Source organism: Lissotriton helveticus, chromosome 3_1 (assembly GCF_964261635.1).
Source record: "Lissotriton helveticus chromosome 3_1, aLisHel1.1, whole genome shotgun sequence".
Classification (NCBI taxonomy): Eukaryota; Metazoa; Chordata; class Amphibia; order Caudata; family Salamandridae; genus Lissotriton; species Lissotriton helveticus.
This window is the reverse complement of record NC_136061.1, coordinates 816777176-816802906: the sequence shown is the minus strand read 5'-3', so window position 1 is coordinate 816802906 and position 25731 is coordinate 816777176.

The following is a 25731-nucleotide window of genomic DNA, read 5'->3' as shown; positions in this document are numbered from 1 at the left end:
AGTAAATCATTCCAGGCATTATTTTTAATTGTGTTTTTCCTTGTTTTGATAACCAGCTTATACTCCCGTCTTAATTTGGAAATTAGAATTGTATCCCTCGGCTTTGTTTTAAGTGCATTTTTCAGGTCTCTATGGGCTCTAGAACAATTACTGTCAAACCATTTATGAGGCTTAAGTGGCAAACGGGATTGGGGAGCTGTGAGTTCTTTAGCTGTTTGTGAGCAAATAAAATTAAAAGCTAAAATAATTTCGCTATTGGTGGCATTTTGGTCTAGACAGATACACATGGGTTCCTCTATCTTTGGAAGCAGGGAAGCCATAAAGGTTTCCTGGACCACCTTGCCCCACTTAAGCCGTCTGCCCTGGTCACTGGGCACCGTCGATGTGCAAGCCCTAGGAGAACCCAGGTGTTTGCTCCATAAGTCACTCCAGTGAATCTGAGCCAAAACTGGGTTGTGGTCACTATGTGGGGAGGCAATTACCTCGTATTTTGTCACCTTAGAGGTTAAACCCTGAGAAATGAAAATAAAGTCTATCACGGACCCACTTTCTGAGCCTTTGTAAGTGGGCAATGGTTCACCACTACCTGTACTGTGGGGTTCGAACATGTTGAGGCTAGCAAGAAAGAATTCAAGCGCCTCCCCCACTTTAGTGTGAACAAAATGTAGGTTACCGTTGTCAGTCTGGCACTCCAATTTGCCTAAATTACATTTTAAAACACATTTGTGTGTGTTAAAATCACCTAAAATTATAAGTTCGAAATTAGTGCGTGTTTTATGACTGTAGTCGTTAAGGACATTTTCCAGGTGATCCACGTGGGCTGTGTCTGTTTGTCTGACCCATGAGTTATAAAAATTTGTAACCACTAGGACACGACCTGGTGAAATAGTCCACTCTATAATTAAAATATTTGGGGAATCAGACTCTACTTGCTTAAACGTCCCTGCCAGTTTAAGAGAAAAAAGCAGAACTAGCCCACCTTTAGCTCTTCCTGCACTACTCGGTATTGCCGGTATAGTAAAGCTTGAAAAGCCATCCATCCAGAAAGTTGGTGAGGTATCCCATGTTTCTTGGAGTGCGATTACATGATGACTGGTTAGAAAGTCTATCCATGTGGGATCTAGTCTTTTAGCTCTTGTGCCCGCCACATTCCAACTAAGGAACTGACATGGAATAAGTTCCCCCTCCCCTATTGGAGCTAAAGACGCTGGCTGAATAGGTGTTGGTTGTCAGTCATTATCGTCTAAGCCCACCAGGGGGGTAAAACTATTTGCCAGTATCAGGTTGGGATGCGGACTTTCAGTAACATGTCTTTCTTGTTGTCGTCTGTCTCCTGTGTTCATATTTCTTACAGAAATAGCCGATCCGCCCCCCCTGGATTTCTTTGTTACCCAATCATTCCCTTGTGGCGGGGTAGTATTTCTACCCTCTACACTAGCATTCATATTGTTAGGCTGCGCCCTGCCATATCCACTGCCAGTTGTCGTATATGCAGGTGGGTAGAAAAAACCCAAAGGCATGGCGCGCACACCCTTACCAGCGGGATCCAAGGGGGAGGCATCCCAAAATAGGCGGCTAGTGACATTGCGTGATTTAAAGTTTACTATGACACAGTCCCCTGCGAAACATTTCTTAGTTTTTCCCACCCAGTTGACCCTTCTACCCGTCAATATATTAGCAGCAATATCACCCTCACCCGTACAGTTTGCATTGCACCATTTTTTAATGTTGTTAAGGAGGGTTTCATGCTGTTCATCTTCCCCATCAATAAGTTTAGGCACATTTACCAGAATTGCAACAAAAGGCGTTGCATCTGGGGGTAAATGTACCGGGGGCACTCCACGTACCCGTGTTCCCTGCAACCCTAGTTGCCCTTCCGAAGAAACTGGTTTAGTCACTGGCTGCAAAATAGGCATGTATTTACCATTTACTACTTTCCCTTTGTTATACACAGGTTTTTCAGTCGGCAAATTGGTTACTATATTAGACGGGGGGTCATTTACAACAGGTACGGGAGCCTGAGGAGCTAAAGGGCAAATCGGTATCGATGGAGGCGGTAAAAGTACCTGATTATTTTGTAAGTCATTAATGCGATCGCATTTTTTCAACAGGTCTTTAACACAATCCTTCAAAGTCTCCATTATGTCCGTCGCAATCTGGACTAGGGCTGATTCAAGTCTCTCAGAAAAAAGTTTTTCCAGTAAGGATGACAGCCCCTCCTCAGTTATATAAGTGGCACGCTGTTCCCCAGGCTGAGGACTTGTCATGTTTTCTGTAATGTCCAAACCCACAGATGCAGGGGGTATAACTGTAGCTGGCAGTTCAGGTAAGGGAAGAACTGTAGGAGACTGGGCCCTATTGGGTCTACATGATTCAATAATGACCCTCGGCTCCAGTGGTAAACAACTGATAGGAGTCGTGCTAGTGTTAACTGAACCCACAGGAGACATTTCCAAACCTAGCGCACGCTCAGAAACAGCAATCTGCGTAGATAGCTCATCCACTTTGGTAGTTAGATAAGTAATAATACTAGTAGTATATTTTGGAACCTTGGCCTTAACCTCGCCCGGTACCGGTGTAACAAGTTTCCGCTTACCCATGTTGTTAGGGGGGTAGCCCGTCCCATCCCTGGTCGTCCTTGGACGGCCTTAGACGGCCCGCCCTCTGCCCGGGCTCCGCCCGGCGACGCCCGCGCACGTCCCGCGACGCCCGCGCACGTCCCGCGACGCGGAGGGCTGTGCCGGCTTTGAACGCCTCCTGGCGCTGCTGGCTGCGTGGGTTGGTCGGCGTCGCGCCGCTAGGGCTGCCGGGAGTTGAAGTCCCGGGGCGGCGACGACGCGATGGCTGCCACAGATTGACTCTTGGCGGTGGCAGCTCCGTTACACCCAGGTAAGCCCCAGCAAACAACTGCTTGGTCCCCCGCTCCACCGAGGGCTGTGCCGGCTTTGAACGCCTCCTGGCGCTGCTGGCTGCGTGGGTTGGTCGGCGTCGCGCCGCTAGGGCTGCCGGGAGTTGAAGTCCCGGGGCCGCGACGACGCGATGGCTGCCACAGATTGACTCTTGGCGGTGGCAGCTCCGTTACACCCAGGTAAGCCCCAGCAAACAACTGCTTGGTCCCCCGCTCCACCGAGGGCTGTGCCGGCTTTGAACGCCTCCTGGCGCTGCTGGCTGCGTGGGTTGGTCGGCGTCGTGCCGCTAGGGCTGCCGGGAGTTGAAGTCCCGGGGCGGCGACGACGCGATGGCTGCCACAGATTGACTCTTGGCGGTGGCAGCTCCGTTACACCCAGGTAAGCCCCAGCAAACAACTGCTTGGAGTCTTTTCTGGAGTTTGGCTGTGGTTCCGACGTAGAGGGTGTTTCCGTAGTCCAGCCGGCTGGTGACGAGCGCCTGGGTGATCGTCTTCCTGGTTTCGGTGGGGATCCAACGGAAGATCTTGCGGAGCATGCGCCGGGTGTTGAAGCATGATGATGAGACGGCGTTGACTTGTCTGGTCATCGAGAGGGTGGAGTCCAGGATGAAGCCCAGGTTGCGTGCGTGGTCCGTTGGTTTGGGAATGGTGCCCAGGGCAGGGGGCCACCAGGAGTCTTCCCTGGCGGAGGGGGATGATCCCAGGATGAGGATTTCCGTCTTGTCTGAGTTCAGTTTCAGGAGGCTGTTCTTCATCCATTCGGCGACGTCTTTCATCCCTTCATGTAGGCTGGTTCTGGCGGTGGCGGGGTCGTTGGTGAGGGAGAGGATCAGCTGGGAGTCGTCGGCGTAGGAGATGATGTTGAGGTTGTGTTTGCGTGCGATGGCTGCGAGAGGGCTCATGTAGACGTTGAATAGGGCTGGGCTGAGTGATGATCCTTGTGGTACGCCACAGATGACTTCGGTGGTCTCGGATCTGAACGGGGGGAGACAGACTCTCTGAGTTTTCTTCCGGCGAGGAACGAGATGATCCACTCCAGTGCCTTCTCTTGGATTCCGATGTTGTTGAGGCATTGTACTAGGGTGCGGTGCCAGACAGTGTTGAAAGCTGCAGAGAGGTCCAGGAGAATGAGGGCTGCTGTTTCCCCGTTGTCGAGCAGGGATCTGATGTCGTCAGTGGCTGCGATGAGGGCGGTCTCGGTGCTGTGGTTGGCTCGGAAACCGGACTGCGAGGGGTCGAGGGATCCGTTCGTCTCGAGGAAGGCGGCAAGCTGTCTGTTGACGGTCTTCTCGATGACTTTGGCAGGAAAAGGGAGGAGCGAGATGGGGCGGTAGTTCTTGAGGTCGGTGGGGTCCGCTGTTGGTTTCTTCAGGAGGGCACTGAGTTCGGCGTGCTTCCAGATCTCCGGGAAGGTGGCGGTGTTGAAGGAGGTGTTGATGATGTCCCGGAGTTGGGGTGCGATGATGGAGTCGGCCTTGTTGAAGACGTGGTGGGGGCAGGGGTCGGTTGGGGAACCGGAGTGGATTGTGTTCATCGTGCGGGTGGTGTCTTCGGTGCTGACCGGGGTCCAGGCGCAGATGGTGGTGGTGGGGGGCGTAGGTTCGGTGGTTGGGTGCGTGGTTGGTGCGCCGAAGCTGTTGTGTATATCGGCGATGTTGCGGTGGAAGAACGAGGCGAGTGAGTCGCAGAGGTCTTGCGAGGGAGTGATGTCGTTGTTTCCGGCGCTGGGGTTGGAGAACTCTTTGACGATGCTGAAGAGTTCCTTGCTGTTGTGAGCATTGTTGTCCAGCCGTTTTTTGAATGCTGTCTTCTTGGTGGTGCGGATCAGCTGGTGGTGTTTGCGGGTGGCGTGCTTGAGGGCCGTCATGTTGAATAGAGGCAGCCAACGCATAACTAAGGAACAGCACCTCTCTCTCTCTCACAAAGGCATCTGCTTTCTCTGCCTCGTCCCCCTTTACCTCTCCCGTGTTTCTATCTGACTGTCTTGCCCTGTCTCTCATGCCGTCGCCCTCTTTCCTATCTCGCCACACACCCCACTCCCTCTACCCCCTCTCTCTCTCTCGCCCCACATAGCTCAACATCACATATAGAGCAATACAAAATTTGAACATACATGAATTTAGAAAGGGGACCTTTATTTAAAACGTATGAAATAGGATTTTCTGATAAGTGCAGAAGGGACGCGCTACGCTCCAATTATACGTACACTCCCTGAATGAAGGAATACATGAATGGTGGGTTGCTGGCATAGACGGGTAGAGGAATGTGTGGATAATAACAATAATGAGCAGGGCGGCTGCAAGGCGATATCCACGTATAATCCACAGATCAGTGCTGGCGCTTCTTCACAAGAGGCTGAAAGGCGCTATACACTTCCGATCGATAGATCAGTGCTACCGCTTCTTCAAGAAAAAACATGTACTAGAAAGGAGGTACTTTAAAGGCGCGGAGGTGGTCTTTGACAGGTCCACGCTAGAGGTTTTTGCAAGCAATAGCGCTAAGATGTGTTGGCGAGTTAACCACTTACAGCCACAAGAACAGAGATGGCGTTTGGTCACAAAAAATGGACCGTAAAGGAGCTACTTTCAAGCCGTTGAGCATTGACATTGGGTAGGAATAAGGTGTTAGGAGGCCGCGAGGTACTACACCCACTTACAACCTCGGACCAGAGGTAGCGCTATGAACAGTACCCTGCCCGCTGACATATCAGATCTAGCGCGTGCTCAGAAAAATCTGTACAGGAAAGGCACTACTTTCAGCTGCCATTGGCAGGGGACGTGGGCTTTGGAGGTAGTAGAAATAGGCGGCGTATTTATTTACAACCAACAGATCACACCTAGCGCTTCTTCGGATGATCACGAACTGGAAAGGGGTTATTTTTAAGGCGCTGTGGACGCGGGCTTCGAGAAGAGCAATGTCGAGGCGCTGAGTTCCTCTCCAATTACAGACCTCCGACCATAGGGGGTGGTGAAGGGATGCAGCAAGACACGGTTTACTCACACGCTGACAGATTACAGCTACTGATCGTTCATTACACTTGGATCGGAAAGGCGCTAGTTTCAAGGCGCTGACAGTGAAATGGGCGAGCATTGGATGTCAGGAGGTAGAGAGGTCCTATTCACTTACAAGTAACAGACAGAGCTTGCCTTTGTTAGCACGCACATGGAAGGCGCTGCTTTCAAGGCGCTAGAAGTGAAGATTGCCAGCAGCATTCGGTATCAGAAGGCCGCGAGGTCCTATTCACTTTCAAGTGAAAGAACAGAGGTAGCGCTTGTTCGCAGGCACATGGACGAGAAAGGCGCTGCTTTCCAGGGGTCGAAGGAGCGCGTAAGGACGAGACGTTGGGAAGTGACAAAGCACCGTCCATTCACAGTCAACAGATCAGAGCTAGTGCTTCTTTGAAGAGGCAGCGAGGCACGATCTCCTTACAGCCGCTAGCGCTTTTCTGTAAGAGGCAGCGCTATGAGGCAGCAAAGCAGGAAGATTAATTTGGCACGAAATGTGCACTTTGCAATGTATTGTATCATTATAATACAAATGTAAATGTTCGTTTTCAATACAATCTTGGGTTCCTCTTGCTGTTAGTAGCAGACTAGGACCATAACAAAATTCAACCAACTCCACCCTCCAACTCCACCCTCCAACTCCAACTCCACGCTCCAACTCCACCCTCCAACTCCACCCTCCAACTCCACCCTCCAACTCCACCCTCCAACTCCACCCTCCAACTCCACCCTCCAACTCCACCCTCCAACTCCACCCTCCAACTCCACCCTCCAACTCCAACTCCACCCTCCAACTCCAGCTCCACCCTCCAACTCCAACTCCACCCTCCAACTCCAGCTCCACCCTCCAACTCCACCCTCCAACTCCACCCTCCAACTCCACCCTCCACTCTCCAACACCCTCCAACTCTACCCTCCAACTCCACCCTCCAATTCCAACTCCACCCTCCAACTCCACCCTCCAACTCCACCAACTCCACCCTCCAACTCCACCCTCCAACTCCAGCTCCACCCTCCATCTCCAGCTCCACCCTCCAACTCCAGCTCCACCCTCCAACTCCACCCTCCAACTCCACCCTCCAACTCCACCCTCCAACTCCACCTCCACCCTCCACTCTCCAACACACTCCACCTCCACCCTCCAACTCCACCTCCACCCTCCAACTCCACCTCCACCCTCCAATTCCAACTCCACCCTCCAACTCCACCCTCCAACTCCACCAACTCCACCCTCCAACTCCACCCTCCAACTCCACCCTCCAACTCCACCCTCCAACTCCACCCTCCAACTCCACCCTCCAACTCCAGCTCCACCCTCCAACTCCAGCTCCACCCTCCAACACCACCACTTCACTCGGGGGCAACACCACATCACTCAGGGGCACGACCACATCACTCAGCGGCACCACCACATCATTCAGCGGCACCACCACATCATTCAGCCCAACCACCTCATCACTCACCACCACAACAGCACTGTCCTTGCTTGCTACCAACAAGCATTGCCATAGCCAATAGGACTCGCATTAGGAAAGTTTAAGCTATTGGCTTTGTGAATAACAATGCTATTAATTTATATATTTTCAAAGCCAACACATATTAAAAAAATGTGTCATGTACAATACCAATAGCTCACCCTTTCCTAATGCGAGACCTATTGCATTGCAAATGCTTGTTTCTTTTGCGTGGTGACCACTAATGTTAATTTAAAGTATAATCCTCCTGCAATTAGGGTGGTTTTGCTCCACGCTGTTGCCATCATCCTCACGAAGCTTGTGGAGGAACCGCCTCGCCCGGCTGTAAATATTAGTGACTTTAAAAAGGATGTTTTTGAAAAATGTATTTGTCTACCTCGCAATTTCCATTGACAAGCCCAAAGATCTCTCCTGGAATGTTGCTGGGCTAAAATCCAAACTTAGAGACCTGTCTTGGGGGTCTTTCTGGGAACTCCTTTGATATTTATATATTTCAAAAGCCTTGGTTGTCAGGGTTTATTAATTTCTGCTGTCAAGCAATCACCTTGGGGAAGGGACGTCCTGCTGGTGGTCTTGTAGTGTGGGTAATTAACACACACTCAATTGTAGTATCAAAAGGCTCCCTCGAAATTCCCCTGATATACTTGGGCTGTCGATTTTTTATTGTATTGTAATTGCATTTGTATGGCGCTTACTACCCCTGACGAGGCATCAAAGCGCTTTTTCGCCGAGTAGCACGATACTCTGGGACCCAAAGAGGATTAGTGTTGAATTAGTATAGTGAAACATGCAAGTAAATTTTAAGTGGTGGATATGTTAGTCAGTTATTTGGATTCGGAAGGATAGCGGAAGGATAGAAGAGGAAAGACGGTTTGTATTTATATAGCGCTTCTAACCCCTGTTGAGGTGTTTTTCTTGGCGAGTAGCACGCTACTCCAGAAACCCATAAAGGATTGGTGGTTAATTAGTATGGTGAAATATGAAAGTACTTTGAGTGGTGGATATGTTAGTCAGTTATTTGGAGTGAGAAGGATAGCGGAGGGATAAAAGGGAAAGAAAGGTTTGCATTCATATAGCGCTTGTTACCCCTGATGGGGTGTTGAAGCGCTTTTCTGGCGAGTAGCAGGCTACTCCGGAACCCATAAAGGATTAGTGTTGAAAATTAGTATAGTAAAATATGAAGTAATTTGAGTGGTGGATATGTTAGTCAGTTATTTGGATTAAGAAGGGTTGGGGAGGGGTAAAAAAGGAAAAAAGTTTGCATTATATAGCGCTTGTAACCCTGATGAGGTATTGAAGCGCTTTGTTGGCGAGTAGCACGCTACTCTGGAACCCATAAAGGATTTGTGGTGAATTAGTATAGTGGAATATGGAATTAGAGATGTGAACATGCTAGTCTGGTATTTTGATTGGAAAGTTTAGAAAGCTTTGTTTTGGGGGATTGGTATAGTAAAAGAGGTGTCAGATGATGCAAGGAGGGTTAGAGTAGGAGAGAGTCAAAAAAGGGTTATTTTGGGGAACATAGTAGTGGTATGGGGTTTGGGATAAATGAAAGGGTGGGTGTAGAGGATATAATGATAGATGTCTAGGGTGAGAGATAGGGTAGTGAATTGGAAAGAGTAGTAGAAAGAAGTTTGAGATGAGTCAGAAAGTTGGGCTAGAAGATATATTGAGAGAAGTATAGGCTGAGAAATAGGGTACTGCATTGAAAATGCTAAATTAGAAGAAAGTGATAAATATATAGATCCATAAGTACATTGAAAGTATATAGATGCATAAAGGAGGTAAGTATATGCAGATTAAAAATATTGCTAGAGGTAGTGGATGAGAAATAGGGTAGTGCATTGGATATGTTTTTTCAGGAGGAAAGTAACAGACAAACAGATCCAAGTACATGAAAGTACATAGGTGCAAAATGGAAGCAAGTACATGTAGACCAAAGATGTTTTTGTTTTTATAACATCATTATTATTGTACATGTTTATATAAAGCAATACACAAAGATAAGTACATATCTATAGTAAACATAAATGCTTATATACAGAGGGACAAATACATAAGATGGGTATTAATAAATGGGCAGCTTTCCTGGCCCTAGTCCCGACCAGGTACTCACCCTTGTCCTCTCCACCCGTAACAGGCTCAAACAGGCACTCACCCTTGTCCTCTCCACACTTAACAGGCTCAAACAGGCACTCACCCTTGTCCTCTCCACCCTTCGCCTCAACGCCCAGGCTAAGACGCCCTAAGCCTTGGCCGTTTCCAATCACAGCACTAGCCCTATTATCTAGAACCAATAGGAGTCGAGGACCTTACAGCCAATCTTAGCCCTAGTCCAAGCACCCACTAAGTTTAAAAAATCCTGATCTCTACGCCCAATAGAGGCCCTAGCCCTTTCAGTAGTATCAACCCTAGTTCAAGCAACCACTGGCACAGGAAGCCTAGTCCCTATTTCCAATAGAGAGCCTAACCCTACTCTTAGTCCCACACCTAGTCCAGTAACCAATCACACCATAAGCCCTAATCGCTACTTCCAATTAAAGGCCTAACTCTAGCCCTAGTCCCGCCCTAATCCCAACAACCAATAACACAGGAAGCCCTAGTCCCTACTTCCAATAGAAATCCTAACCCCAGCCCTAGTTCCAACCCTACATTGATTGAATCACAGACCCAGAAACCAATCAGAACCCTCAAATACCCAACCAATGAGGACACTAACAGAAACATCAGATACAACCACCAATCAGTGTACACATGTTCCAAACAATATCAGACTGTATAAGGTCCCAGCTACCTCAGACCAGGTTTACTGGCCAGGGAGCTGGAAGCTGCTCCTCTATTCAGAAATCTCCTATGAGACAGACCGGCTCAATCCACGCTTTGGACTTCTGCAGGTAAGGCCCCAACAAACTTGTCCTCTAACAACACTATTTGTATAAAACGTCACCCCCTCTCCTGGCCAAAAAACGAAGTGTACAGTCCCTATTAAACACAGTTTAAACAGCTTACGCAGATTACTGCTCTCTCAGGGGAGAAGGAGGGGGGGGCTGGTTTAACTGACTTGTTAACACAAAATGGTCGGTGGGGGTGCAGTGCTTAACATACAGGTCTTAGCACAGAGCTAAGGAGACATTTGGAGGGAAAAACTGATAGTCACAGGGAATCAGAGGGAAAAACTACAGAGTTTGGAATGCAAATCCCACAATTCAACAGGTTAAAAGGAAGCAGTCACAGGCAGGAAAAACCACACGTTTAAACAGAAAAACATGGGATAAATTATGCAATCACTGTCAGGTTAAAACTACAATTTTAAACTGTAACAACCACAGGCAAAGACAGTTAAAAAAACTTAAAAGAAAAGATTAAGATGATGCAATCACAGGTAGGGAAAATCGTTTTTTAAACTTTTTTAGGAAAGAGACAACACTAGTCTGCCTCCTTACCACTTACTGGACTCTGGTCACTGCAATCTATATACGTGCAAGTAATCGTCGGATTACTGAAAAGTGCCAGTCCTCGTTTGAAAGTGCTGCAAATGTGTGACCCAAAGTCAGCATCAAACGTTTGGAGGGGTGGAACTGGCTGAGATCCAGGCTGGGTGACAGGCCTGCATTTCTTTAGGTAACCTCCTTGCCCTTTTCCAAGAGCCGGACAGGTCTGTTTCTAACCAGACCCTCCTGCAGCTTCTCTATATATTTAATTCATATAATAGACCCAGTGGCAGAGCCTAGAGACATGTACTCTCACTAGCCTTGAGGAATTTGATTGGTCAATGCCTAGGGGACCCGTCATAGTTGTTGGTAACTAACATCCCCTTTGAACCATTTGTTAACTGAGTCGGTTGTTACTGAAGAGCAAGACACAGCTTGCTGTATACCGCAACTAGATCTTGCACCATTAAAAAGGTGGTCTGTTTTAGCTACCCAGCTTCTGGGCCTTACTCTCAATCTTGGCATCAGAGCGTTTAATGGCACATCCCCTTCTGATTTAGCTGGTGCCCATACTTTCAAGCACTATAATCAATCCAGCAGAACTTATTATATATTGCTTTCTCCCGACTATGGCCATATTTGGTGGATATGAAGATCCATCCAAGATGTGATAGTGATCATAATGTACATTAATTAGCAATGGAAGGTTCTACGCTATCAAAAAGTAACCTCCCGCACCAGAGGAAATTATGGCTTGCACATAACAAACAGTCCCTAAAATGGTCCTTTGTCTCAGGTAAACCTATTACTGTGACTCAAATCTATAAAATAAAAAGTTGCGGATCATTTGAACGTGTTGACCCATATGGGGATTGTGTAATTCGTTTTGTTAAATAGCATGACAATTTATTTGATCAATTAGGTGAATTCTTTTTTAGGGAACTCAATAGGCCACATAAAGAACAAAACACTCTTGATTCAAAAAGCACTGTAGACTTGCTAACTGAGTTTTAATTCAGTTTATTAAACCAAATACTCAGGAGCAAATAGTACTAGTCAGGAAGGAGTATGAGAACAAGCTCAAGAAAGCTAGATGTAACTGGGGACAGAGGTGTGGGAAGACCTGGTGCATGCAGTGAGAGTAGGGAACAAGTCCTTTTGGAATATTGTCCCCCGTGGTAGTGAAACTGCTGTAACAATGTTGATTTTTCCCGAGCCCCATGCCTGGGTCAAGCATTTTGAAGGATTATTTTCTGAGACTGCCACGATTCCTGGTAATGTATCTACTCTGGGTCTACTTAATCCTAAGGAACTGACATGTCTGCTTCCAATAACACTCCCAGATTCCATTGAGACATTGACTGCTACTGTCCTGGGGAAAGTCCTGGGTTCTGATGTTAATTCAAGTGATTTTCTTTTTTGCTGCAGAACCCACTATATGGGGCCTGTACTGGAGGAAAGTACTACTCCACACCAGATATGCAGGGTTCTTCCAATAAGCTTTATTGGTGACACAACCTGGCGTCAGTCCTTCTCAAAGTACAGAGGGCAACAGCCCACCTTCGAATTCCCTCAGCCCCCCAATCGAACAAGTAATCTTCACAATGGAACACATGCAAATAAAGAGGAACTCAAGATGTTGTGTTTACATCATAACACATCCCGTTCCCTTAATTGTGAAAAAAATAAAGAAAACTGAAGAGGACAGGAATAATGAAAGAAGAACAAAAGACACAAAAAAAAAGAAGCAAATATTAGGTCACAACAAAATCCTTAAGCGAGCAGAAACAAGTTCTAAGTCGTAACTAAGTCTTTAAAGTAAGAAGGTGGTCTTGGAACTCTAGAAATTCCCCCAGAGGTTGGCACATCTACCACGGAGGTGGGACCACCTCCACGTCTTATTTCTGAGCAATCCAACCCAGAACCAGTACTGTGGGCACTTCTACCTTCTTCATCCTTCATCAATATCACACACAGGCACCCTTCATCCTCCCTCCTCACACAAACTCCCCCTTTCTGATATAGTGCCATATTCCTGAAATTCCACCGCTCACCCTTATCCAAGGTCACAAAAACTTTTCCCACCTTGTCAACACGGAAGAGATCCCTGAACTTAAAAAGTCCCCTCGCAATTCTTTCTGACTTTACTTTGACCCAATCTCCTCATGTCTATCCTGTTTCTTTTATTTTCACCAGGACTATTCTTGACCTCCATTCCTCAGCCAATCCTTTAACCATGCAGGTACCAAATTAGTTCCTAGCTTTTGCCATTGCATTTCCTGAAAAAGGATTTTCCGTATAACACTATGCGCAGTGGTGCGATAAGCCAAAACCATGTTGGCCACCATTCTTCGTACATCACAACGATTGGTAATGGCTAGTTGTATGGTACCCTTCACCAATCTGTTGACCCTTTCTACCATACCATTTATTGCAGATTGTACAAAGAGGTGCGAGAGTGTCGTACACCAGACATTTTAAGAAAAATTATTTCATGTGAGGTCAACTGAGTACCATTGCCAGTTATTAGCACTGAAGGAACCCCTTCATCATCAACAATTTCATCTAATGCTAAAATGGTGCTTCTAGTGGTCACATCCTTCATGAACCTCACAATTACCCATCTGGAACAAACATCCACAACGACCATCGCAAATCTTAACTCCCCAGATAAATCCACCAGGGGTACAATTAAATCCAAACATATGGCATGCCAGTGCCTTCCAGGATCTTCAGTGTGCCCTTCTTCACCTTTGCATCCTACCCTCAACCTTTTTTGATTCTCCTTACAAATACGCAGGATTCCACCCACCTTTTTACTTGATCATCTAGGCCTGGCCACCAAAATTCCTCTTTTAGCTCCCTACTGGTCAAACCATGACCCAAGTGACCTTCATTAGCTAAATCAAAGAATCTGTGTTGCAATCCTACAGGGGGAACTGAAACGATCTCCCCTCATTATGACACTCTGACCACACAATGACAATTCATCGATGATGTTATAGTATGGCCGCACTGACTGCGACAACATGCATTCTCTTGATGCTCCCCGCTGAAACAAATCACCAACTTCTTTGAGAACACCACCCAATCTCATTTCCTCCTTTCATTCTACTAGGGTGAATGCTCCCAAACCAGATTGTACTGCATCCAGCACCGAGGGTACAGCACCTTCTGCCACAAACTCCCTTACCTCTACACCATCAGCACTTTCCCAATCTAATGGCAGTCTAGATAGGCAGTTTGCCTGTACATTCCTCCAACCTTGCACATGTTCCGCCACATAAGACTATTCTTGAAGTCTTGTCATTAATATAGCTAGCCTAGCGGAACCTTTCCCCGCTCCACCAGATGATAGTATTTGCATTAATGGCTTGTGGTCAGTGCGCATGGTAAAAGTAGCTCCCCACAGATATACCCAAAAATATTCAGCACCCCAGGTGGCAGCTGACACCTCTCTTTCTATAACTGAATAATTCCTTTCAGCTTGTGTAAGAGTATGTGAGGCAAATGCAACAGTTTTTTCTTTTTTTCCTTGCATTTGGGACAACACAACCCCTAGACCAGTCGCACTCGCATCAACAGTCAATATGGATCTCAATGTATTATCAAACAAATACAAAATTCCCGTATTGCAAACTTCCACCTTTATATTGTTAAAACATACGCTCTGCTCCTCCTCCCAAACAAACTTCTCTACTTTACACAGAATTTTTCCAAGACACTTTGTCTTATCAGCATATTTATCCACATATTTAGAATAGCATTCAATGAGTCCTAGAAAAGATCTTAGTTGAACTTTTTAAGTTGGGGCAGGCACTAGCCTTATGGAATCAACTAAAGAACGCTTTGGTTTGTCCCCACCTTTAGATATAGTGTAAACCCAAGTACTCTATCTGTTTGTCCAGGCAAGTACATTTCTACTGTTGGACTTGGCCCATTTTGGATAAAGTTCCCTAAACGTTTTTAGGTCGAGCCTAGCACAGCGCACATGCGCTGCTCTGCGAGACTTTATGTAAGGGCTTTAAAAATCTCACCAGATACTCACACATGTTCCGCCCACACGCGTGTGTGTGCTAAAGTGCTATTGGCGTTTGCGTGCATCTTTTTTACAAAGGCAGCATGCCATTGGTTTAAGGTGGGTGCATGTCCCACCTTCCTTAACAAATGTAACCGCCCATGGCCTATTGCTTGCGGTTATGGGCAGCAGCAGCATGGGTTTCGATTAGTGCTTTTGCTTTGCTGCCATGCTCGCTCGCCCCCGCTCTTCTCTTGCACGTTTCAGTATTTTCAACGCCCCTTTTTTCTTTCCGCACGAGTGTAGCTCGCGCACCACTCGTTCTTCTAATGGCATTGAGTCACTTCCTCACCCTGGTGTCGCCATCTGAAATCTTATTTCCGTTTCTGGTGGTATTTAGAACGATTTCCAGCAAGCTTCTCTTTTCCATCTACGATTCGGTGTTCGTCTTTGCTCCCCGCACACCCCGCGTTGCAGACCTTTCGTCTGCTCACTCCTCCCTGCCGGGGGAGGAGGGCCTGGCGGTCTCTGCAGTCCCCCTGTGCCCCCTCCCAGTGGTGGGCAACAGCAGAGCTTCTCTGCCATGCTGCCCCCGTCTCGGGGCTCCGGAAGCCCTCACACGCCACCTTACGGGCAGCGGCCTCGCATGTATGGGGCGTGCACTCTCCTGGTCTCCGCAGTCCCCCTGTGCCCCCTCCTAATGGTGGGGAACATCAGAGCTACTCTGACATGCTGTCCCGTGTCGGGGCTTCCGAAGCCCCCACACGCTGCCTTACGGGCAGCGGCCTCGCATGTACGGGGCGGGCACTCTCCTCGAGCAGGAGAGGCGGGCGGTAGTTATGGACACTACAGAGGTGGGAGGTTTAGGAGCCCGTCCCCGGGCCAGTGTCCTCAAAACAGGCCTAGCCCGCGCTACCACACGCCTACTTACGGAAAGTCACCAGGCGGTTCACAGCAGAATTACTACTGGCAGCAACACCATAGCGGCAGGGGTTATTCCCTGGGCCAGCAGAGGAGCTTTCAGGTACGGAACATAACGCTCCACAGGGTCACAAAAGCATGACAGTCTGTCTGGAGCATCAAACCCTGATCGACCTATATTTACCTCAGGTTTGGTCACACTTACTTAAGTGTTGAGCGCTACTTAAAGCGTGTTATTTGCAGTGTTTATTATATATTGAATATGCATGGCTGCACGGGAAGGATTGTTTACATTCACAAGAAGGTGATGAGATGATGGGCATGGAACAGTGTGTATGCAGTAATGTAGGATCCAAGCTTTCTGCTCCCCATTTTCTCGGGCAGCAGGGAAGTGACTTTACTGCTATAATGCATTGGTTGCTTAATGAAAGCCCCGGAGTGGAGCACTGGCTCTCTTGAATTGCTATACCCTGTGTTGACCAGTTACAATTATGTTCTATTGTATCCAGTTAACATTCACTGCATTTTTGAAATATACATCTGTTTACCTAAAATCTCCCGAGCTTAAATACCATGAGGGACGTTTCAATATAGAGAACGGAAAATTGAGTAGGCAAACTTATTCCATGCTAAAAAGTGGGTTCACTGTCGAGTTTTGGATTTGTTTTGTCTATTTTTATTGTATTACACTTTCACTAACATTATCAACAAGCTATACAAATTCACTATAATATGCAATTGCTAAAATTCAGTCATTTAATCTACAAAGAAGTATTACATTTTCTTTCCTGGTTCTTCAGGTTGCGGGGTGTAGTGGGAATTTTTTGTTTATGGCTAAATTTCAGTAGTTGCTGGATTCGAAAAGATTGAAGTTGGGAAGGAGCGTAAATGTATAAACTTAATTAATTAGTGACCAGTTCGGATGTACTTTTTTAAATATGTACTATTTTAAAACTCCATTGCATTTTTTCTCTTGGTGTGTTTGTTAAACTGTTTCCGTTGTTTCTTATCTCGTGGATCCTCCCTTCACTTTCCTCAGACCCATCCAGTTAGCTCACATTATGTGTATACATCTCGTGCTTTTCAGTTTTAGGTATCTCCTCCAAGGCAGCACACACTGTATTTGTCTAAGATCTGTAGTCAGTTTACAGTGAGCATATAGACAGTCCATTGGTTGGCTTTATTGTCACTCATTTGCTTGCAATCATTAGCTACTGTTGGCTTTCCTTACTCTTGTGTTCATCTGTTTCCCTCTTGTAACCCCTTCTCTTTCTCACCTGCGTGCTGTGCTTCTCCCCTGCTCTCTCCATGTTGGCTCACCATCGTGTGCTTCCCCAACCCTGCATTGTTTTTTATTTATTTATTTATTTAATGCTAATTTATATAGCGCGAACATTACCCGAAGGTGTCAGAGCGCTTTACTAAAGAACCAGTTGCGATACATAAGGACTTAGAATTACATGCGTTACATAAAAGATACAAACAGAATTTTTTTTTGCAAATGTACAAGTTAAAAAGTCACACAAGGAAGAGCTATAAACAGAAAAAATTGCAAATGTAAAAGTAGTAAAGTCACTCAAGGAAGGGATACGAATGGATATACTCTAACAGTCACATAGGAATGGTAGAGAGTACAATGGTCTACTGCATATGCTAGTGATTAGAGTTATCTCTATATACATACATATACAAATAGTAGATTTTCTCAGGTCAAGACCCAAAAAAACAGGAGAGCAGTGTTACATTAAGTGGGGTCGGAGGGGGGACGCAGTCACAGCACCAAGGGAGGGTGGGAGGGATACAAGGGTATGGAGAAAAGGTAAATCAGAGGATCGTCAATGGGGAAACGAGGGAAAAGGGTAAAGGACAAGGGAATGGACAAGATGGCGGGTCAGGGTCCAGGGAAAAGCGGCCGAGAACAGCAGCAAAATGGCAGGCAGGAAAAAAGTAAAGAAGTCCATGAGAGTGACCCATTGAGTATGAATTAGAGTGCCAAAAGAAGTCAGGGGGGTACATAATTCAACAAAAATCAAAGTCCGGAAGGGAGAGGAGGCGGGTAGGCTCGGGTCCACTGGAGTAACGTCGACGACAATCAGAATCAGCCGGTCGTGGCTCCCGCGCCCCCATACCTACGAGTAGGAATGGGCTATGCGATGGAGCATACAGAGATAAGGGGAGTACATACAATAATCATATACAGGAATAATAACCAGTACCCAAAACAATAATAGAAACAAGAGTCAAATGGGGAGTCTAAAAGGCATTGAATCAAATGTTGAACATCTAACAGATCATTTATACATCTGGTTGAATGAAGAATGTTCTAGACGATAGAGCATAATGACTTAAGGGGAGCAAAATTCAATAATCATGTACAGGAATAACAACCAAACCAAAAATAATGATCATATACAAGAATATTAACCGATTTTATAGTATGTCGGAGGTGCTTAGAACTAAATTCTGGACACTCAAAATTCATACCCTTTATCTCTCAGCACTCCCAACTTATGTTTTGCAGCATAGACGTCTTCTAGATTCACAATACTGTGCATATTCCGCCATCTAGTGGTTGGAGTCGGAAAGTACTTTGTGTACCCCCATCGTGTGGGTGCAGGCTCTCGGATTATTTTTTCCGCCAAGGAGCTCGGCGGTGCACTGAAGACGTCTCGGATGGGACAGCAGCAGAGACTGGCAAGGAAAAAGAGCCCACCAGAAACTCTCGAGAGGGGTGGTACCAAAGCAACTCTGTGTTCGCTGGCATTAAGGCCATATATTAAAAAAAGGCCCAATTTGACTAAATGGTTCTGGAAAGTGTGAACATGTAGTTTCCTCCAAGTTCGCAGTTCGCTTTTGTGTGACACTTCCATTAGCACTTGTGCACTTCAGTTGGATTTTCTCCAGGGTGCTCTCTGCTCAAAGGCCAGGCCTTCAGTCAACCTTATTTAGACCCAGCACTTTAAACGTATCTCATGCAGAGTTCCAATACCAGTACAGAACTGGCAATTAATTAACTCCAGGACTAACATGAAAGGTGCCTCACATGTCCTGGAAGCAGGGCCCGCTGTTCAGGATCAACGTGCCCTCCCTGCATCCCCCTCCCCGCCCTCCTCCCCATTCCTGCTTCCCGTCTTCCTGCACAAGCCGTTGTGTGGACATGACAAGCATTGCCAGATAAAATCCATAGAATGCATGGTATGTTAGTCATTCCATCAATAGGTACATTAGTACCCAAAATATTTACATCGATCTGTCCCCCCTCTCCCTTCTCAGGCCACTTGGACTGCTAATGATGGGCTTCGTCCTCTTTCTCTTGCTACTCTTCCCTCCATCCTTAACTGCAGCCCCCAGCCCCAACCACCCCTTCCACCTCACCCACTCAGCCTTTTTACCTCACAGCCTTTATATTACTGCACATAAAGTATATGCTAGCTAACTACCTACTTACAAAATACCAAAAGCGAGACCTATTGGACATGGGAATGCTTGTTCTGACATGGTGTTGCCAACTTAGATGCTTTGGGCACTTTGCCACTGCTGATCAGTGTCAAAGTGTAAGTGTTCCCTGTGTAAAGTGTAATGATACTTGGTTGTCCATGATTGGTATGTTTGCCTTACTAGTAAATTGCACTATGTGTGCCAGGGCTGGTAATGCAAATGCTATTAGTGGGCCTGCAGCACTGATTGTGTCACCCACACAAGTAGCCTAAAAGAGAGAACTCAGGCCTGCCAAAGCAGTGCATGCGCACAGTTTGTTAAACTGCCATGTTATGCTGACAAGTGCACCCACTTACCAGGCCTTACCCTTCCCTTTCTATGCACATCAGACAACCCTATGGTAGGTCCAAGGTACCCCCTGAGCAGGGTGCAGTGCATGTGAAAGGTAGGACATGTCCTAATGTACTGTACTGACAGTAAAATACTTTCCTTTTCGTTTTTCACTGTTGAAAGGCCATCTTGCCCATAGGACAGAATGGGGAGGCTGTGCAATATGTTTTCCAGCCTATCTTCCCAAAGACTTAAGATTGAGATGTGAAGTTTAGTGTGCCTGAACTCAATGAGCAATGTAATAACACGTCTTTTTATGAAGGTGGTTTTTGCATTGTGTGTTTAGACACTACTCTTTTAAAAGTGGCTGGGTGTGTGTGCTCTAACATTTCTGTGTCTCTCTGCCTGGTGGTGGATTGACTGTCTGGATTTGAAAGTGATAGGATCTGGGGAATGTCTTGACACAGGGGAGGAGGTTAGACAGCAACAGGCTGACCTGCATCTGGAGTGTAGGGGGAAGGAGTAGCCCCTAGATGTGACGAGGGCTGGGTTGCTGCCACAAAACAATGGTCCTATCTCCTGCTGAGTGATTGAGAATCCAGACCCTCACTAATCAAAGGAAGAAGGTGTCACTGGCAGGGAGACACCCAGAACTGGTTTGAACAGGGGTCAGTGCCCCCCTGAACACAAAGACTTCAAAGACATTGAGGGGTATAACTATGAGAGCTGAAACCCCTGGACTTTGGAATGGAGAAATGGATTGATCAAGACTGAAAAGGATTGAACCTACTTCGTGGTCAAGAGGAACCTCTGCCAAGGAATAAACATCTGAGGAGACTGAAGGAAAGGGCTGACCCTTGCTGTGTGTTCTGGGGCTGGCCTGCAGTTTGCTGCTTTAACCAAGGAGAGGCTAAAGGGGCTTTGCTGTGTCTAGAATTAACTTATCCCCAAGGGCCCGAGGTGAGCTGACTCCCTGTTGCGGAAACTCAGGAACACAAAAGTTTCTAGGTGAGTCTCACTGATGCTGTGTGCGTGTGCTTTTTGCAGTCTGAGCCCTTTGGGAGGATTGCTCTGTTATTGTGCCCACCCGGAGTCCGAGTGAGTTTCAGCGTTGCATTGTGCATGTGCTTCGTGCAGCCTGAGACCTTCGTGAGGATTGCACGGTTATCGTGCACCCGGAGTTCAAGTGAGTCTCAGCGACGCTGTGTGCGTATGCTTTGTGCAGCCTCAGACCTTCGCGAGGATTACCCTGTTATCGTACACCCGGAGTTCAAGTGAGTCTCAGCGACACTGTGTGCCTGTGCTTCGTGCAGCCTGAGACCTTTGTGAGGAGTGCCCTGTGACTGTACACAACTGAAGCTCTAGTGAGTCTCAGCAAGCCTGTGTGCATGTGCCGTGTTGTAGCCTGAGATCTTTGTAGCACCAGCGGCCCGGACCAGCAGCCACAGAGGAGCTGAACCACTGGGCCGAGCCCGCCGTTGCCAGAGCAGGACCTCGAACAAACCCTGTCGAGGGAGGGCCCAAGTTCCACTGCCCGGAATCCATAAAGTTGCATTGGAGGCCCAAGTCACGGGAAGAAGAGAGGAGAGCGAGGCCGCACCCCCCAGGTAATGTGTGTTGCTGCCTGGTGAGGGGTGCGGGCTCGGAGAGAGATGCTCTCTGCCTCTCCTATTCCTGCAGCGCGAGCCTCTGCTTCGGCTTGTATCGCGGCCCATACTTGCCAAGGAGTGGCAGTACCAGGACCGGAGTGCGGAGCTGCACTTTGGTTTACACCATACCTGTGTGGGGGCATCTGTTGATGGAAGCTGATCCCGAGTTAGTACGAGTGGCAGAGAGACCGCCTAAGGGACCATGATCGGTGCTGGAGTGTATTATGCATTGTATTATTTCTGCATTACAAACTACCTGATTGTCGTATTATGCATGGCAATATTTCTGCATTACGAACTACCTGATTGTAGTATTACGGGTTGCATTATTTCTGTATTTCGAACTACCTCATTAGTGCATTACGCATGGCATTACTTCTGCATTACGAACTACCTGATTGTTGCATTACGCATTGCATTATTTCTGCATTATGAACTGCCGGACTGTTGCATTACGCATTGCACTATTTTTCATAACTAACTACCTGATTGTTGCATTACCCATTGCGTTAGGTTGCATAACAAACTACCTGATTGTTGCGTTACTCATTGCATTATTTTGGCCTTACAAACTGCTTGATTGTTGCATAACAAACTGCATTATTTTTACATTGCAAAGTGCCTGATTCTTGCATTACGAACTGCATTAGGACTGCAGGGGATCAATTTGAATTGCTCATTAATATCGCCAGAACTTACAAGGGCTGGCTGGCCTAACAACCGGCCAGGAGGAATATTACAAATACACATATGTTGGATTTATATGGTGTGGTCTCATAGTATATCTTTTTATATGAATTTATACTTGTTTTTATCAAACTCGTGTGGAGTCCATTTGTGGTGTCATCATTGGGTTACTGAGAGCGTGGTTGCAAATACTTTAAACACTTGCCTTGAAGCTAAGCCTGGCTGCTCGTGCCAAGCTACCGAGGGGGTGAGCGGGGGCTATCTGAGAAGGTGTCCTTCCTTTCCCCGACGTGGAATTAAGGGTCCCTATTTGGCCTTTAAGCCACCCATCATGTCTCAGAGGAGTCAAGTAGCCAGTGAGGCTGCAGAATTAGAGTTCGAAGTTGAGGCATTGCTTACCTACAAAGTTGATCAATTGAGACAATTCTGCAGAGCTTTGAGATGTCCCATGAAGAGTAGCACCAAGAAGGAGGAGCTGCAAATGGCCTTGAGGGCCTGGTGGGAAGTCAAAGGGGCTCAGGAGACGGGTGATGTTTAGGTGGATGAGGATGACCCAGGGAATGGATTTGGTCCACAGGATTTGTCAGTGGAAGGACCAGCTTCAGGGGCTGGTAGTAGCCATTCAGGGGGGAGTTTTTCTCCAGAGAAGCTGAAAGAAAACCAAAGGATCACAGAGCATGAGTTGGAGGTTTTAGAACTTTAAACTCAAGCGGAAGACAAAAAGCTCCTTATTGAAAGTGAAAAGCGAGCAGAGGAGAGCAGGAACGCTCTCACCTTGGAAGAGAAAAAGGTTCTCTTAGCTCATGAGTTAAGCAAATGATTTGAAGGGGTTGCTCAATGTTTGCCCCGAGGGAGTCTAGGCTCAGTAATTATTTTCCAGGATTGCACCAACCCGTGTTAGGATGCAAGCTCTTTGATTCCCAGGAGCTGGCAAAGGAGCCTGACCCCTGGTCATGGGTCCAAGGGTCTGAGGAGGCATTAGAGAGGGAAGAGAGGCGAAGTAGAACCGGTAGGCCCCAGAGTAGTGAGGGGGCATGCGGGCTAGCACCCTATCTCAAAGGAGAAGGAGGGATTCACCACCCCATCCCAAATACTGGAGGGTTCCCTAGAGGAGCACCACGTGGAAGGCCTAGCGCCTACTTGCCAGCTGTGTGAGGAAGAACACCTAGCGTCCGGAGGGCGTGGGGCATCTGTAAACAGAGCTCCCGCTGTCCTGAAGTTTGTGGGTGCCATTCCTAAATGGCAGGCACAGAAATCTAAATGGCAGGCACAAAAATCTAAAGGGGAGTATAAGAGAGGGAAGTGTTCCCCACTGGGAAAACCTGCGGGACAGTGCCCAGCCAGTAGGACTAGGTACCCTAGAAGGGACCAGGGTAAACCCACATCTTAGCTGGATAACTGGAGACAGTCGGTATTCCAGGGGTACTACTCTAGGTGGAAGTTGGCAAGGGACCAGCACCGCTGGAGCGTCCCCATCTGCCAGGAAGTACCCTTGGAGCAGCATAGTTGGCCCAGGAAGTAGTGACCAGGAGAACCCCTCTGGGGTCAGGAAGGCATAGAACAGGACGGTGTCCCTGCGGTAGCGGTCCTGCAGCCGTGTTCTATCGCCCTAAGCAGGGAAGTCCATTAAGGTAGTTGATTGGTCTACCGGTCCATGCTACGGGCCTGTTTGGGGCCCTTTTTTCTTCCCATTGTCTCTTCTTTTGGTGGAACAGTGTGCGAATGCCTTTGGGCTTCAATACTTGCACGTCGTGTGGGCGGCTTATGTTGGCGACGGACCCTCACTTCATTTGTATGTGGTGTTTGGGGGAGGATCACTGCAACACTGATTGTGAGGCGTGCCAACAGTTGAAGACGAAGTCGCGGCAAGAGCGCCGGCTGAAACTACTCTCGGCGCGTCTCTCCAGGTCAACGTCCTCCCCTCGATCAGCTTCGGCGAACGGCTTCAGTTACAGCTGTGGTCGTCTTCCTTGCCCTTCTCCGATGTCACATGAGCATCGCTCCCCGGTGGGTAAGTGTTGCAGTTTGTCCCCAGGGGCTGGTTTCCTGCCTGCCAGGGGTGTGGCCACTCCGCGGGTGATGCGGCCCCGCATGTTATCCTATCCACGTTTCCCGGTGTTGGGGTGTCGAGAGTCCAGATGGAGACATACGCTTTGCAGGCCTCGCTGGCGTCCCCTCCTCATTCCCTTCCTGGGGCGTCAGCAGATCCCTTGCCTTGCGCAGGGCCCTCTGCGGCGCCACCGGCGTTCAGGCCCCGGTGCCAACTGGCTCGGATCCAGGCTTGGAGGATGTTGTACTGTTGGGGTGAGGCCCCTTGGGGATCCCTCCTTCAGACCACGACACCTCTGCCTCACCATAAACTCCCGCGGGGTCCCTGTGGTGTCGCAGGAGGTCGCCGGGGCTCAGGTCGCATCCCAAGCCCCTCTCGGTGCTTTGACAAAGTGGTCCTGTCTAAGGCCGAGGTGACGTCGCTACGGCACCAACAGGGGCTGGACCGTGTGGAGCCACAGGAGTCTGTGGACTCTCCTCTTCCCGCTCCGGGTCGAGGCTGGGTGGGGACCCCTCGTCCCTCTCCGGGACCCTCTAGTCCCTCCCCAGAGGCGGCTGCCTCGTTGGAGGGTGAGTCGGAGGTGGAATCGTCCCTGGCGCCGACCCATGGGTTGCCGGGCAACCTCCGCTACATTCTGGGCCGCGGCTGGCAGAGGGCTTCGTGTCACTCCCCAGGCCCTTCTCGTTACTCCACGCAGGTGGCTGCCTCGGCGGATGTCGAGTTGGTGTTGTTCCGGTGCCGCCATGGAGCCGGTTCGGCTCCGGCTCCACTCCAGTCCCCGGCGCAGTGTGACTTGGAGGGACCCTGACCCGCGACGCCGGATGGTGTCGACGTCCTGCCTCAGGCGGCGGACTCTATGGCTCCGCGCAGGGGTAATGCTGCGGATTCGTCTTCGGACGCTCCTCCTTCTCCAGAGGCAGACTGTATATTGGTGTTGTCTTCCCCGGTCGCCGTGTGGTATCTTTTTCACCGGCGTCGTCGAAGGGTGGCTCCCCGCCCTTTCTGAGGCAGAGGTGTTCGCCGGAGGAGCGGCAGGTTCCTTCTGACTTCCAGGTCTGGCCCTTGTCAGTCCCTCTTGGCTTCGGGGACGGCCACCTTAGTTTGCAGCCGTCGCCCACGGAGGAGCTGCTTTCTCCAACACGGGGCCCTACGGAGGCGGGTGCTGCCTTTGCTCACGCAGTGTCCACGGCTGTGGGCATTCTGCGCATGGGTGACCCGGTTGCTCACTTTCCGCGGACCTTCTCTTGGAGCTTCTCCACCAAGGCTCTGGTGGGAGGGAGATCTTGCTTCCCTTTGAGAGCACGCTCCTTTCTTCCCTGACAGGGGCTTGGAGGCGTCCCGCCTAGGGGATCCTGTGCCTCGGCACCTTCTGCACTGACACCTTCCAGTGCCGCATGACCCGGCATGCCTTTCCCTCTACCCCTCTGCTGCCAGTCTGCTTTTGCAGACCGCCTTTTCCTCCCTGCCGCCACTGTTGACTCCGCCAGCCTGGGAGGCCCGCTGGCTGGACTCTTGGGGGTGCAACATGTTCGCCTCGACCAGCGCTGCCCTACGGGCCCTTAACACCTTGTGGGTATTGGCTAGGGCCTCCTCTTGTTTGTGGGACTTGGCTGAGTCTCTGGGATCCACAGCCTCCCAGGAGACCGTCCAGGTGGACTTATGCATCATGCTGTGGATGGCCATGAGCGAGCGGCGTTTATTCTCCGCTCCGCTCTGGACATCTCGGAGGTGCTGGGCCGGGCCATGTCTTCCTCAGTCGCCCTCCTTTGCCATGCTTGACTTCGGGACAGCGTGTTCCCTGAAAATATTTGGAGCGGCT